The sequence below is a fragment of the Ursus americanus genome, chromosome 16 (genome assembly GCF_024610735.1).
Source record: "Ursus americanus isolate L20-20 chromosome 16, mUrsAme1.1.p, whole genome shotgun sequence".
Taxonomy (NCBI): domain Eukaryota; kingdom Metazoa; phylum Chordata; class Mammalia; order Carnivora; family Ursidae; genus Ursus; species Ursus americanus.
The window spans coordinates 12,718,612-12,731,272 of record NC_142142.1 but is presented as its reverse complement, the minus strand read 5'-3'; the positions used below and the strand labels follow the sequence as shown (position 1 = coordinate 12,731,272).

Here is a 12,661-nt window from a genome sequence, read left to right as displayed (position 1 = left end):
ACATTTAAAATAGATTATTCCATATTCTCTGAACTGTCTTATATGTTCCCGTCCCCAGGCCTTGGTCATAGTGTGTACTCTGTAAGAAATGTTAATTTCTCCTTCCTTCATAAAACCATATATCAAAGCCTATCTTCTTCATTGTTCATATTCATTCATATTTCTCTCTTTCTCTCCCTGCCCCCCTTCCAGTTTGATTTCCCTGCTTAAAGTGGTCTAACAGTATATTATGTCTCTTTTTATGGTACTTATAAAAGTTTGCTTTTTTGAATTATTATTAAGTGGGCTCCACACCCAGTGTAGACTCTGAACCCATGACCCTGAGATCAAGTGTTGCATGCTCTATCAACTGAGCCAGCCAGGTGCCCCAAAATTTGCTTTTTATTTTAGGGACATGTGTTCATGTCGTTTCTTCCTGCAACATTATAAGTTCAAAAATTACTTGAAAGGAGTGGTTAGATCTTGCCTCTTCTCTATATCCCTCAAAACATTGAGCAGAATTTGTGCTTGTTTTCCTGAATACTGTGAAAGGAGCTTGTCGATTTGGCTTGAGCACTGAAGTAGCTGGAAGAACTGAGTGGAAGTAGATGATTTTGAGCCTGAGAGACTGGAAGAATAATCATACCTTTGACCAAAAGAGGCAGAACTCAGAGGAGTTGCTGATACAGGGCATGAAGAAGGAGAAAATGCTGGCTTCTTAATGATGATCAAGTAGAAAGAACAATGAGTGGGAAATGTGGGGGTCTTCTATAGTGAGAACTCTCTTGCCAATTTCATGATCTCGGCGTCTCCTTGGACTGCTTTAGACTCAAGAGCTATGTACTTACCCCTATCATGTCAAGTCTGGTTCAAGGTGCTTTTAGATTTTCAAACCTTACTTATTACCCTATGTACTAATATTAGTTTTGTATTTTCCCCATTTTATACATTTGGTTATTAAGGCTTAGGAAAGTTAAAAAAAATTGTCCAAGTTTATAGAGCAAGAACTAGGATGGTAATTTGGATCTTTTCACTCTGATCTGAAGCTTTTCTCATCTCACTCTACAGCATCTCCCTCATTCTGCTCTCCTCATTTCTCTGCATTTGTGCCCCTTTCTTTGAGTTTTCATTGATTTGAATTAATAGTATTTATTCTGCTTGGCTCGGTTACACCAGGAATTAGGCAGAATGTGATATCCTTTAAATCTCATATATTCTACTTGACATTTTTAAGTGGCTTAATATAGTTTATTATTGAAATTTGTTGTTTATTAATGAAACAGTTTCATGATGAGATATGTAAGCCTAAGTATGTATACTTGTGTTTTAATGAAATTTAGCTACTTTATGTAGTCCTATAATAAGAGTACCTATGCACCGAAGGAAGGCCCTGTGTGAGGATCTGGGGAAGAGGAAGACCAGAACCTCTATTCTGAAAGAGCTCTAGATGTTGGAACCTTGGGTGAAGGATGATCAAAAAATGGTCACATTAAGGGTAGCATTGAAATATAAGCAAAACTTTGGATAATTTAGAAAAGAAGGAAGATTGGGAGACTTTTCAGACAGGAGGAATTGAGAATGTGGAGGTAGAAAAGTATGTTTAGGGAACAGTGAATATTCAACTTGGTTTGAGTAGTTACAGTGTGTGTATTTATATATATTTTATATATATATATATATATGTGTGTGTGTGTGTGTGTGTGTGTATAACAAAGTATAAATAAAGGAGTAGAAATGAGATGGGAAAGTAGGTTTGAGCTAAATTGTAAAGGCCCTAAAACTGAGCCACAGAACCAAAGAGTGCATCAACAGATGGAACGGATAAACACAATGTGACATATACACACGACGGAATATTATTCAGCCTTAAAAGGGAGTGAAATTCTGACACATGTTACAACATGGATTAACACTGAAGACCTCATGCTAAGTGAAATAAGCCAGTCACAAAGGGGAAAATATTGTATGATTCAACATTATATGAGTAGTTAAATTCGTAGAGGCAGAACATTTAATGGTGGTCTTTAGGGACTTAGCAGAGTGGGGAAGAGGGTGTGTTTAATGAACCCAGAATTTCAGTTGGGGAAGATGAAAAAGTTCTGGGGAAGGATGGTGTTGATGGCTGTACTGCAGTGTGAATGTGCTTATTGCCACAAAACTGTACACTTAAAGTGGTTAAAATAGTAAAATTTATGTTCAGTATGTTTTACCATGTTGAAAATAAATTTAAAATTTTTTAATTAAAAAAAACCCCTAAGCCATAGAAATTGAGCTTTGCTGTGCAGATGATGGAGAGTCATGAAATTTTTGGACAGTGTGAGCAGTAACATGGTCAGAATTTTGCTCAGATTAAACTGGACACATTGGTAAGTATTTAGTTAGGAAACTATGACAATAGCCCAGACTATACACATTAAGTGTTTAAAATAGAGCAGAAAACAAGCATGATATGGTACATGTATTTTGGTGGATAGATGTAAATAATTACTAGGAGTAGAACTGTGGGGTCCTGGGGTATATGTTCAGCTTTAGTAGATACTGCCATAGTTTCCCAAAGTGTTTATACCAATTTACACTCTTGCTAATAGGGTATGAGAGTTTCAGTTTCTCCGTATTCTTCTCAGTGCTTATGATTATCAGTCTTTGTTGTTACAGCCATGCTTGTGATTGTGTCCTGGTGTTAATTTGCATTTTCCCAATGACTAATGAAATCAAGATCTTTTTATATGCTTATTGCCTTTTGGATGTCTTTTGTTTAGTGGCTATTCAGATCTTTTGCCAATTTTTCTATCAAGTGGTCTTTCTCTTGCTAATATGTAGGAGGGTTTTCTTTTATGTGTGTTCTGAATATGAGTCCTCCATTGAATATATGTATTGCCAGTATCTCCTCTTACTCACTTGGCTTTACAAACTCTTGAAGGTGCCAGACACTAAGTTTAATGTAGTACCATGATTACTTTTTCTCCTGTATTAGTAACTTTTGAATAGTCAAAGCTTTGCCTACCCCAAAGTCATGAAGACATTTTCCTCTAAATGCTTTATTGCGGTATCTTTCACATTTAGATTTATAATGATCTGAAATTAATTTTCACACATGGCATGACATAAGGATTAAGAATCTTTCCCTATAGGGGCGCCTGGGTGGCTCAGTCGTTACGCGTCTGCCTTCGGCTCAGGGCGTGATCCCAGTATTACGGGATTGAGCCCCACATCAGGATCCTTCGCTGGAAGCCTGTTTCTTCCTCTCCCACTCCCCCTGCTTATGTTCCCTCTCTCGCTGGCTGTCTCTATCTCTGTCAAATAAATAAATAAAATCTTTAAAAAAAAAAGAAGAAGAAAAAGAAGAATATTTCCCTATAATTATCAAATGACCTATCACCATTTTTTAAAAAGATCGTTCTTTTCTCTATAGCAGTATCACCTTTTTCATAAATCTCGTGACGAAGTATGTATGGGTCTGTTTCTGAATTCTTCTGTTCCATTTGCCTGTTAGTCTCTCTTTTAGGCTCTCTTTTAATCTTCTAAATAGAAAAAGCTTTCCTGGGGCGCCTGGGTGGCACAGCGGTTAAGCGCCTGCCTTCGGCTCAGGGCGTGATCCCGGCGTTATGGGATCGAGCCCCACATCGGGCTCCTCTGCTATGAGCCTGCTTCTTTCTCTCCCACTCCCCCTGCTTGTGTTCCCTCTCTCGCTGGCTGTCTCTAGCTCTGTCGAATAAATAAATAAAATCTTAAAAAAAAAAAAAAAAAAGAAAGAAAGAAAAAGCTTTCCTCCCAGTGGTTACCTTTGGTTATACCCACCTAGCCCTGGAAATGGAAAGTAGAATGTATTCATTATTTATTGCAGCATAACAAATGGCTTAAAACTTACTGTCTTAAAACAACAATAAATGCTTAATATTTTGTATGGTTTCTGTGAGTCGGGAATTCAGGAGCACTTTAGCTTGGTGGATTTGGCTCAGGGTGTCTCATGAAATTGCAGTCAGAAAGTTGCCTACAACTGCAGACATCCGAAGGCTTGACTGGGGCTGAAGTATAGGCTTCCAAGAAGGGCTCATTTACACGGCTGGCAGGCCATAGTTCCTCACCATGTGCACTCCTCCTCAGTACTGCTTTAGTGTCCTTACAATATGGCAGCTGATCCAAAGGAGAACAGGAAAGAAGCTGTTGTGTCTTTATTTACTTAGCCTTCAAAGTCACACACTGTTGTTTATGCAATATTCTGTTTGTCATCCTTATTCAGTGTGGGAGGGGACCACAGAAGGCTGTACTAGGAAGTGAAACTCATTGGGGGCTATCTTGGAGACTAGCTACTACACAGAAAAACAAGGGAAGATAGTTGGCATCTTATGTATATTTTTATTATCTATCTGGGAACTTTTATTCTCTAAGGCCAAGAATCATGCCTTGTCTTTATAGTACAAGAATCTCTAGAGTTGGCATGTAGTTGGGAAGGTTGAGAAATACCAGTGACTCTTAATCTACTCCATATTGTATCCTCCTGCTCAGAAGCCTGAACTCTGAAGTTCATTCATATTTTCATATTGTGATTTCCTAAGATCCTCTCCCATCCCTGAGTGGGAAAGATGGAGGACAGCTGGATCTGGTCATAGTCATTAGCCAGCTATTAACAACCTTTCTCTCCCTGATGTTTATTTTTCTTGTCTGAGAAATAGTCATTTCCTCCTTATGGTTTTCTTCAAATACATTTCCTATCTATTAATGTTCTTTTTTTTAAGATTTTATTTATTTTTAGAGAGAGAGCACAAGTGGGAGGAGCAGAAGGAGAGGGAGAGAGAATCTCAAGCAAACTTTGCACTGAGTGTGGAGCCTGACACAGGGCTCAGTCCCATGATCCTGAGATCATGACCTGAGCTGAAACCAAGAGTTGGATGCTTAACTGACCGACTGTACCACCCAGGCAACCCCCTAGCTATGAACATTCTAATTCTCTTATGGAACAGTTTCCTTTTAATTAAACTTTATTTTGAGATAACTTTAGTTTCATAGGTAATTGTAAAAATAATAACAGAGATCATGCACTCTACTAGTGTACCCCCAGTGGTAACATCTTCTGAAACTATACTACAGTATCACAACAAGAATGTTGGTATTCATCAGAAACCGGGGATGGACTGTATGGTGACTAACATAATATAATAAAAAATCATTAAAAAAAAAAAGAATGTTGGTATTGATATGGTCAATATCCAGAACATTTCCGTCACCATAAGAATCTCTCATACCACCCTTTTATAGCCATACTCACATCTGTCCTACTCCAAGAGCCTCCTTAACCACTGACAGCCACTAATCTGTCCATTCCTAAATTCTGCCATTTCAAGCATGGTAGGTAAGTGCAGTCGTGCAGCATGTAGCCTTTTCGGATTGGCTTTGTTGACTCAGCATAACTCTCTGGAGATACATTCAAGATTTTGCATGTGTCAATACTTTTTTTTTTTTATTGCTGAGTAGTATTCTATGGTGTGGATATACCACAGTTTATTTAGCTGTTCACCCATTGAAGGACACTTAGATTGTTCCAATTTGGAGCTATTATAAATAAAACTTAAACATTCATGTACAAGTTTTTGTATGAAATAAATCTTTATTTCTCTGGGATAAATACCCAGGAGAACAATTGCTGGGGTATATAGTAGTTGCATGTTTGGTTTTTTAAGAGATGGCCAAAGTAGGAGGGCCTGGGTGGCTCAGTCAGTTACATGTCAACTCTTGATTTCTATTCAGGTCATGATCTCAAGGTCATGAGATCAAGCCCTGTGTCGCAAGAGCCCTCTCTCCCAAAAAAACAAAACAAAATGAACAACAACAACAATAACAAAAACGGCCAAGTTGTTTTCCAGGATGGCTATATCATTTTAGATTATTACCAATAATGTTTGAGTGACCCATTTTCTCTGCCTTGTTACCAGGATTTTGTGTTGTCACGGTTTTTTATTTTAACCATTCTGATAGGTCTATGATAATATCTCATTGCATTTTAATTTGTGTTTCCAGAATGGCTAAAGCTGTTGAGCATCTTCCCATGTGCTTCTTGACCATCTGTATATTCCCTTCAGTGAAGTGTCTTTTCATGTCTTTTGCCCTGGTCCTAATTGGATTGTTTCCCTCTTTTAACTGTTGAGTGTTGAGAGTTCTTTATATGTTCTAGATACTATTCTTTGTTGAATATGTGGTCTGCAAATATTGTCTCCTACTCTACAGCTTGTCTTTCTATCTTTTAAAAATTTCATTATTTAAGCATGCTTGATATACAATGTTATTAGTTTGAGGTGCACAGCACAGTGATTTGACAGTTCTCTACATTATGCAGTGTTCTTCATGATAGTGTTACCATCTGTCATCATACAACATTATTACAGTATTATTGACTGTATTCCCTATGCTATCCTTTCATCTCTGTGACTTATTTATTTTATGACTGAGAGTTTATACCTCTTTATCCCTTTCAGCTGTTTCACACATTCCCCCCTTCCCCTCTCCTCTAGCAACTACCAGTTTATTCTCTACATTTATGAGTCTGTTTCTTGTTTGTTGTTGTTGTTTGCTTGTTTTGATTTTTAGATTCCACCAGTAAGTGAAATCATATGGTGTTTGTCTTTCTCTGATTAACTTATTTCACTTAGCGTAATACCCTCTAGGTCCATACATGTTGTCACAAATGGCAAGATCTCACTCTTTTAATGGTGAGTGACATTTGTGTGGTATGTCTGTAGATGTGTACACCACATCTTCTTTATTCATTCGTCTGGCAATGGATACTTGAATTGTTTCCATATCTTGGCTGTTGTAAATAATGCTGAATGAATATAAAGGTGCATATTCAAATTAGTATTTTCAGGGACTTTTTTTGGGGGGGGGATAAATATCCAGGAGTGAAATGACCAGATTTTATGGTATTTCTCTTTTTAATTTTTTGAGGAATCACCATACTGTTTTCCACAGTGATTGCACCAATTTACATTTTTACCAACCTTTGTGCACAAGGATTCATTTAATTTCACCAACCCTTGTGCATAAGGGTTCCCTTTTCTCCACATCCTCGCCAACACTTGTTATTTCTTTTTAATAATAGCCATTCTGACTGGTATGGGGTGATAGCTCATTGTGGTTTTGATTTGCATTTCCCTGATGATTAGTGGTATTGAGCATCTTTTCATTTGTCTGTTAGCCATCTGTATGTCTTCTTTGGGAAAATGTCTACTCAAGTCCTCTACCCATTTTATAATTGGATTGATTTTGATTTTGATTTATTTATTTTTTTGCCACTGAGTAGCATAAGTTCTTTATATACTTTTTATATTAACCCTTTATCAGATAAATCATTTGCAAATATCTTCTCGCACCCAGTAGGTTGCTTTTTTGTTTTGTTGATGGTTTCCCTAACTGTGAAAAAGCTTTTTATTTTGGTGTAGTCCCACTTGGTTTTTTTTTTTTTGCTTTTGTTTCCCTTGCCTGAGGAAAAATATCTGTAAATATATTGCTAAGGCTGATGTTCAAGAGACTGCTGCCTATGTTTTCATTTAGGAGTTTTATGGTTTCAGGTCTCATATTCAGGTCTTTAATCAATTTTGAGTTTATTTTAGTGTATGGTGTAAGAAATTTCATTCTTCTGCATGTAGCTGTCCAGTTTTCCCAACACCATTGATGAGAATGTCATTTCCCCATTGTATATTCTTGTCCCCTGTGTCATAGATTAATTGACCTTATAAGCATGAGTTTTTTTCTGGGCTCCCTATCCTGTTTGATTGATCTATGTGTTTATTTTTGTGCCAGTGCCATATGTTTTGATTATTATAGCTTTGTAGTATATCTTGAAATCTGGGATTGTGATGCCTCCAGCTTTGTTCTTTCTCAAGATTGCTTTGGCTATTCAGGGTCTTTCATGGTAACATCCAAATTTTAGTATTATTTGTTCTAATTTTGTGAACAGTCCTTTTGGTATTTTGATACGGACTACATTGAATCTGTCATTTGCTTTGAGTAGTATGGCCATTTTAACACTAATAATTTTTCTAGTTCATCAGCATGATATATCTTTCCATTTGTTTGTATCATCTTCAATCTCTTCCATTACTTTCTAATTGTTTTCAGAGTGTAGGCCTTTTGCCTCCTTGGTTAAATTTATTTCTATTTTTTTTTTTTTGGTGCAGTTGTAAGTGGGGTTGTTTCTTAATTTCTCTTTCTGCTAGTTCATTATTTGTGCATAGAAACACAACAGATTTCTGTATATTCAATTTTGTATCCTGCTACTTTACTGAATTCATTTATCAATTCTAATAGTATTTTGTTAAATTCTTTAGGGTTTTCTATGTGTAGTGTCATGTCATCTGCAAATAGTGAAAGTTTTCCTTCTTCCTTACCAATTTTTCTTACCTGTTTGCTGCCAAGTAGGACTTCCAGTACTATATTGAATAAAAGTGACATGAGTGGACATCTGTGTCTTTTTCCTGGTCTTAAAGGAAAAGCATTCAGTTTTTCACCGTTGAGTTTGATGTTAGCTATGGGTTTTTCATCTATGGCTTTTATTATATGGTGGTATTTTCCCTCTAAACCAACTTTGTTGAGAGTTTTTATCATGCATGGATATTGACTTTTATTAGGTGCCTTTTCTGCATCTATTGAGATGATTATATGGTTTTTTCCTTCATTTTGTTAATGTGATATATCACATTGGTTGATTTGTGAATATTGAACCATCCTTGCATCCCTGGAATAAATCCCACTTGATTGTGGTGAATGATCCTTTTGTTTTCTCACTGCCTTTGATCAGGTCTTTATTCAAAATTTGCTGTCCAAAATGATTTGACTTTTATGGAATAAACAAATTTAAGTTTTTGTGCAGCAGACTTCTTTTCTTCCGTGGTGGGTTTCTTTTCTGCAGGCTTCTTCTTGGCTGCTGGTTTCTTGGTAGCTGCAGCCTTTTTTCCCACCAAAGGTTTCTTCTGCTTCTTAACACTAAAAGCCTTCTTTCCTTTCTTCCCTACCACAGGCTTGCCTGGAGCCCCCTTCTCATATGATTTGGCTTCTCATTTCCCTTATCCATCCGAAGTTTGTGATTCTTGGCCTGACAAAGAATGATGTTGAGGCACATGGACTGTGCATGTGGGTTTAACTTCAACATGATTCTCGGGTTTTTCAGTGGTTTCTTCTTCAGGAGTCTGTGGTGAATCTTCTTGCACATTGCTCAGAGGGCTTTTTAGATCTCTGGGCTTTTCAAGAGTCTGCTAAGGTCTGTATTAAGCATCTTATGCATTGGAAGGTTGTAGTTACTCTTGAGAGAGGCAGGCTTACACCAGGTGCCACACAGATCATCTAACTTGCAGAAAGCACTTTCATTCCAAATGCAGAAATGTGACACATGCCCACCAGGAGCAAGTTAAAAAATGTTCAGTTTGGTTACATTAAGTAAAGTAATTCCAGGGATGTTTCTGAAGGCCTCGATGATTCCATTGTCCCTGTTATAGATGGTGTAGGGTCCCCTGTACTGAATATGAGGACAGTTTCTCATTTTGCCCTTGCCAGCTCTCATTCACTGAGAGGCATAGATCTTTTTGATTCAATACCAAACTTTAAGTTTCTTAAGAAGCAAAACAGTGTCCTAGGTCTTCTCGTAGCCTTCAGCTTTATCTTCAACCACCAAAGGAAGTTCAGGAACTTCCTCAATACAATGACTTTTAGACATGACCAGCCCTGGTAAGTCTGAGGCAGCCAGGGCAGAGCAGATGGCATATCGCTTCTGTGTTGTGTTCACTCTGCGGTGCCAACAGCACCGGGTTTTGGTTGGTGCAAACATGCGGCCCCCACGAAGATATTTCCAAAAGCACTCTGGCCAGAACAGTAAGTCTCACTGCCTCGAACTCTGGGAATTCGAACCACGGCTCTGCCAGTACCCCAGGATTCAGCACTGGTTTGATGACCTGCTAATTCACTTACAGCATATGGCTATTTGTTGTTTTTGTGCAAGTTGGTGTGAACAAAGTTCACAATATCAGGTCAAATAGGAGATTTGAACATAGCAGGCAAAGTAAGATTTTTGGCAGATGACTCCCCCTTTTCAGAGTACACTGGTATCAGTGGAGGAGCACACACCATCTCAGGGAGAGGACAGGGCCATGCTCCTCTCAACCCCACAGCTCCTATAGGAAAAGCACAAATGATCCTTTTAATGTATTGTTGAATTTGGTGTGTTGATATTTTGTTGAGGATTTTTGCATTTATGTTCATCAGAGATACTGGCCTGTAGTTTTATTTTACAGTACCTTTTTCTGGTTTTAGTATCAGGGTAATGCTGGTCTTATAGAATGAATTTTGAAGCTTTCCTACCTCTTCTGTTTTTTGCAATAGTTTGAGACAAATAAGTATTTACCCTTCCTTAATACTTAGTAGAATTCACAAGTGAAACCATTTTGTCCTGGACTTTTGTTTGTTGGAAGTTGGGTTTTTTTTATTATTATTACCAGTTCAATTTTGTTACTAGTAAATGAGATATTCTAATTTTCTGTTCCTTCTTGATTAAGTTTTGAAAGATTGGAATTCAGTTTTGGAAGAAGGAATTTATTTCTTGTAGGTTGTAGGTTGTCCGGTTTGTTGGCATATAATTTTCTGTAGTAGTCTCTTACAGTCTTTTGTATTTGTGTGGTACTGGTTGTTATTTCTCTTCTTTCATTTCTAGTTTTGAGTTCTCTCTTTTTTTTTCTTGATATGTCTGACTAAAAACTTATCAGTTTCATTTATCTTTTCAAAGAACCAACTCTTGATTTCATTGATAATTTCCTGCCTTTTCTTAGTCTTGACTTTAGTTATCTCTGCTGTGATCTTCATTATTTCCTTCCATTTACTAACCTTGGGCTTTGTTCTTCTTTTTCTAGTTCCTTTACATGTAAAGTTAGGTCATTTATTTGAGATTTTTTTCTTGTTTCTTGAAGTAGACCTGTATCACTATAAATTTCCCTCTTAGAACTGCTTTCACCGTGTCCCAAAGATCTTGGACCATTGTGTTTTCATTTTTGTTTGTCTCCATGTGTTTTTTTATTTCATTTTTTATTTCTTTGTTAACCCATTGATTACTTAGTAGCACATTGTTTAGCCTCCATGTGTTTGTGGTTTTTCTCGTTTTTTGTTTTTTGCTTTTTTAAGTAGATTCCATCCCCAGCATGGAGCCCAGTGCAGGGCCCAAACTCAACACCCTGAGATTAAGACCTGAGCTGAGGGGCACCTGGGTGGCTCAGTCATTAAGCATTTGCCTTCGGCTCAGGGTGTGATCCCAGGGTTCTGGGATTGAGCCCCATGTCGGGCTCCCTGCTCTGCTGGGAGCCTGCTTCTTCCTCTCCCACTCCCCCTGCTTGCCTTTCCTCTCTCGCTGGCTGTCTCTCTCTCTCTCTTTCTCTCTCTCTGTCAAATAAGTAAATAAATAAAATCTTAAAAAAAAAAAAAAAGACCTGAGCTGAGATCAAAAGACACTTAACCAACTTAGCCACCCAGGCGCCCCTGTTTTGTTTTTTATTGTAGTTGAGGTCCAGTTTCCTACCGTTGGTCAGAAAAGATACTTGATATGATTTTGGTCTTCTTAAATTTATTGAGACTTTTTTTGTGGCCTGTCATGCAATTTTTCCTCGAGAATGTTCGATGTGCACTTGAAAAGAATGTGTATTCTGTTTTTTTTTTTTTAATGATTTTTTATTATATTATGTTAGTCACCATACAGTACATCCCCGGTTTCCGATGTAAGGCTCGATGATTCATTAGTTGTGTATAACACCCAGTGCACCATGCAATACGTGCCCTCCTTACTACCCATCACCGGCCTATCCCATTCCCCCACCCCCTCCCCTCTGAAGCCCTCAGTTTGTTTCTCAGAGTCCATAGTCTCTCATGCTTCATTCCCCCTTCTGATCACCCCCCTTTCTTTATCCCTTTCTTCCCCTACCGATCTTCCTAGTTCTTATGTTCCACAGATGAGAGAAACCATATGATAATTGTCTTTCTCTGCTCGACTTATTTCACTTAGCATTATCTCCTCCAGTGCCGTCCATTTTGCTGCAAATGTTGAGAACTCGTTCTTTCTGATAGTTGAGTAATATTCCATTGTATAAATGGACCACAACTTCTTAATCCAGTATTTTTATTTTCTATACCTACATATTCACTGCTGATATATAGAAGCAAATTGATTTTTATATGTTCATCTGGTATCCTGTGACTTTGATGAGCTCACTTATTAGTTCCAAGAGTTTCTGAGTATTTTTTTCTAAATTCCTTGGGATTTTCTATGTGGAAAATTACGTAATCTGCAAATAGGGACAATTTTTTTTCTTTCTTTCTAATCTGTATGCCTTTTATATCTATTTCTTTATTGCCCTGACTAGAACTTTCAGCACTGTGTTTTATAAGAGTGCTGAGATTGAGCAGACATCCTTGCCTTGTTCCTGATTTTAGGGGGGAAGCATTAATTCTTTCAATACAAAGTATAATGTTGGTGTTGATCTTTTGTTGATGCTTTTTATCAAACTGAGGAAGCTCCTCCTATCTTCCTATTTTTTGAGTTTTTATTATGAATAGGTGTCAAATTTTGTCAAATGCTTTTTTCTGCATCAATTGATATGACCATGTGGTTTTTCTTTTGCCTGTTAATATGGTGGATTACACTGATTGATTTTTGGAT

The 12,661-nt window shown here is 37.5% G+C and overlaps 1 protein-coding gene and 1 pseudogene across 1 annotated transcript in view; one reads left to right on the top strand and one right to left on the bottom strand.

Annotated features, from left to right (window-relative positions):
• The window catches only part of GAB2 (GRB2 associated binding protein 2), a 183,653-nt gene that overhangs the window by 114,505 nt on the left and 56,487 nt on the right, over positions 1 to 12,661 (top strand). The window lies entirely within an intron of this gene.
• On the bottom strand, positions 8,775 to 10,128 carry LOC148108764 (large ribosomal subunit protein uL4 pseudogene; annotated as a pseudogene).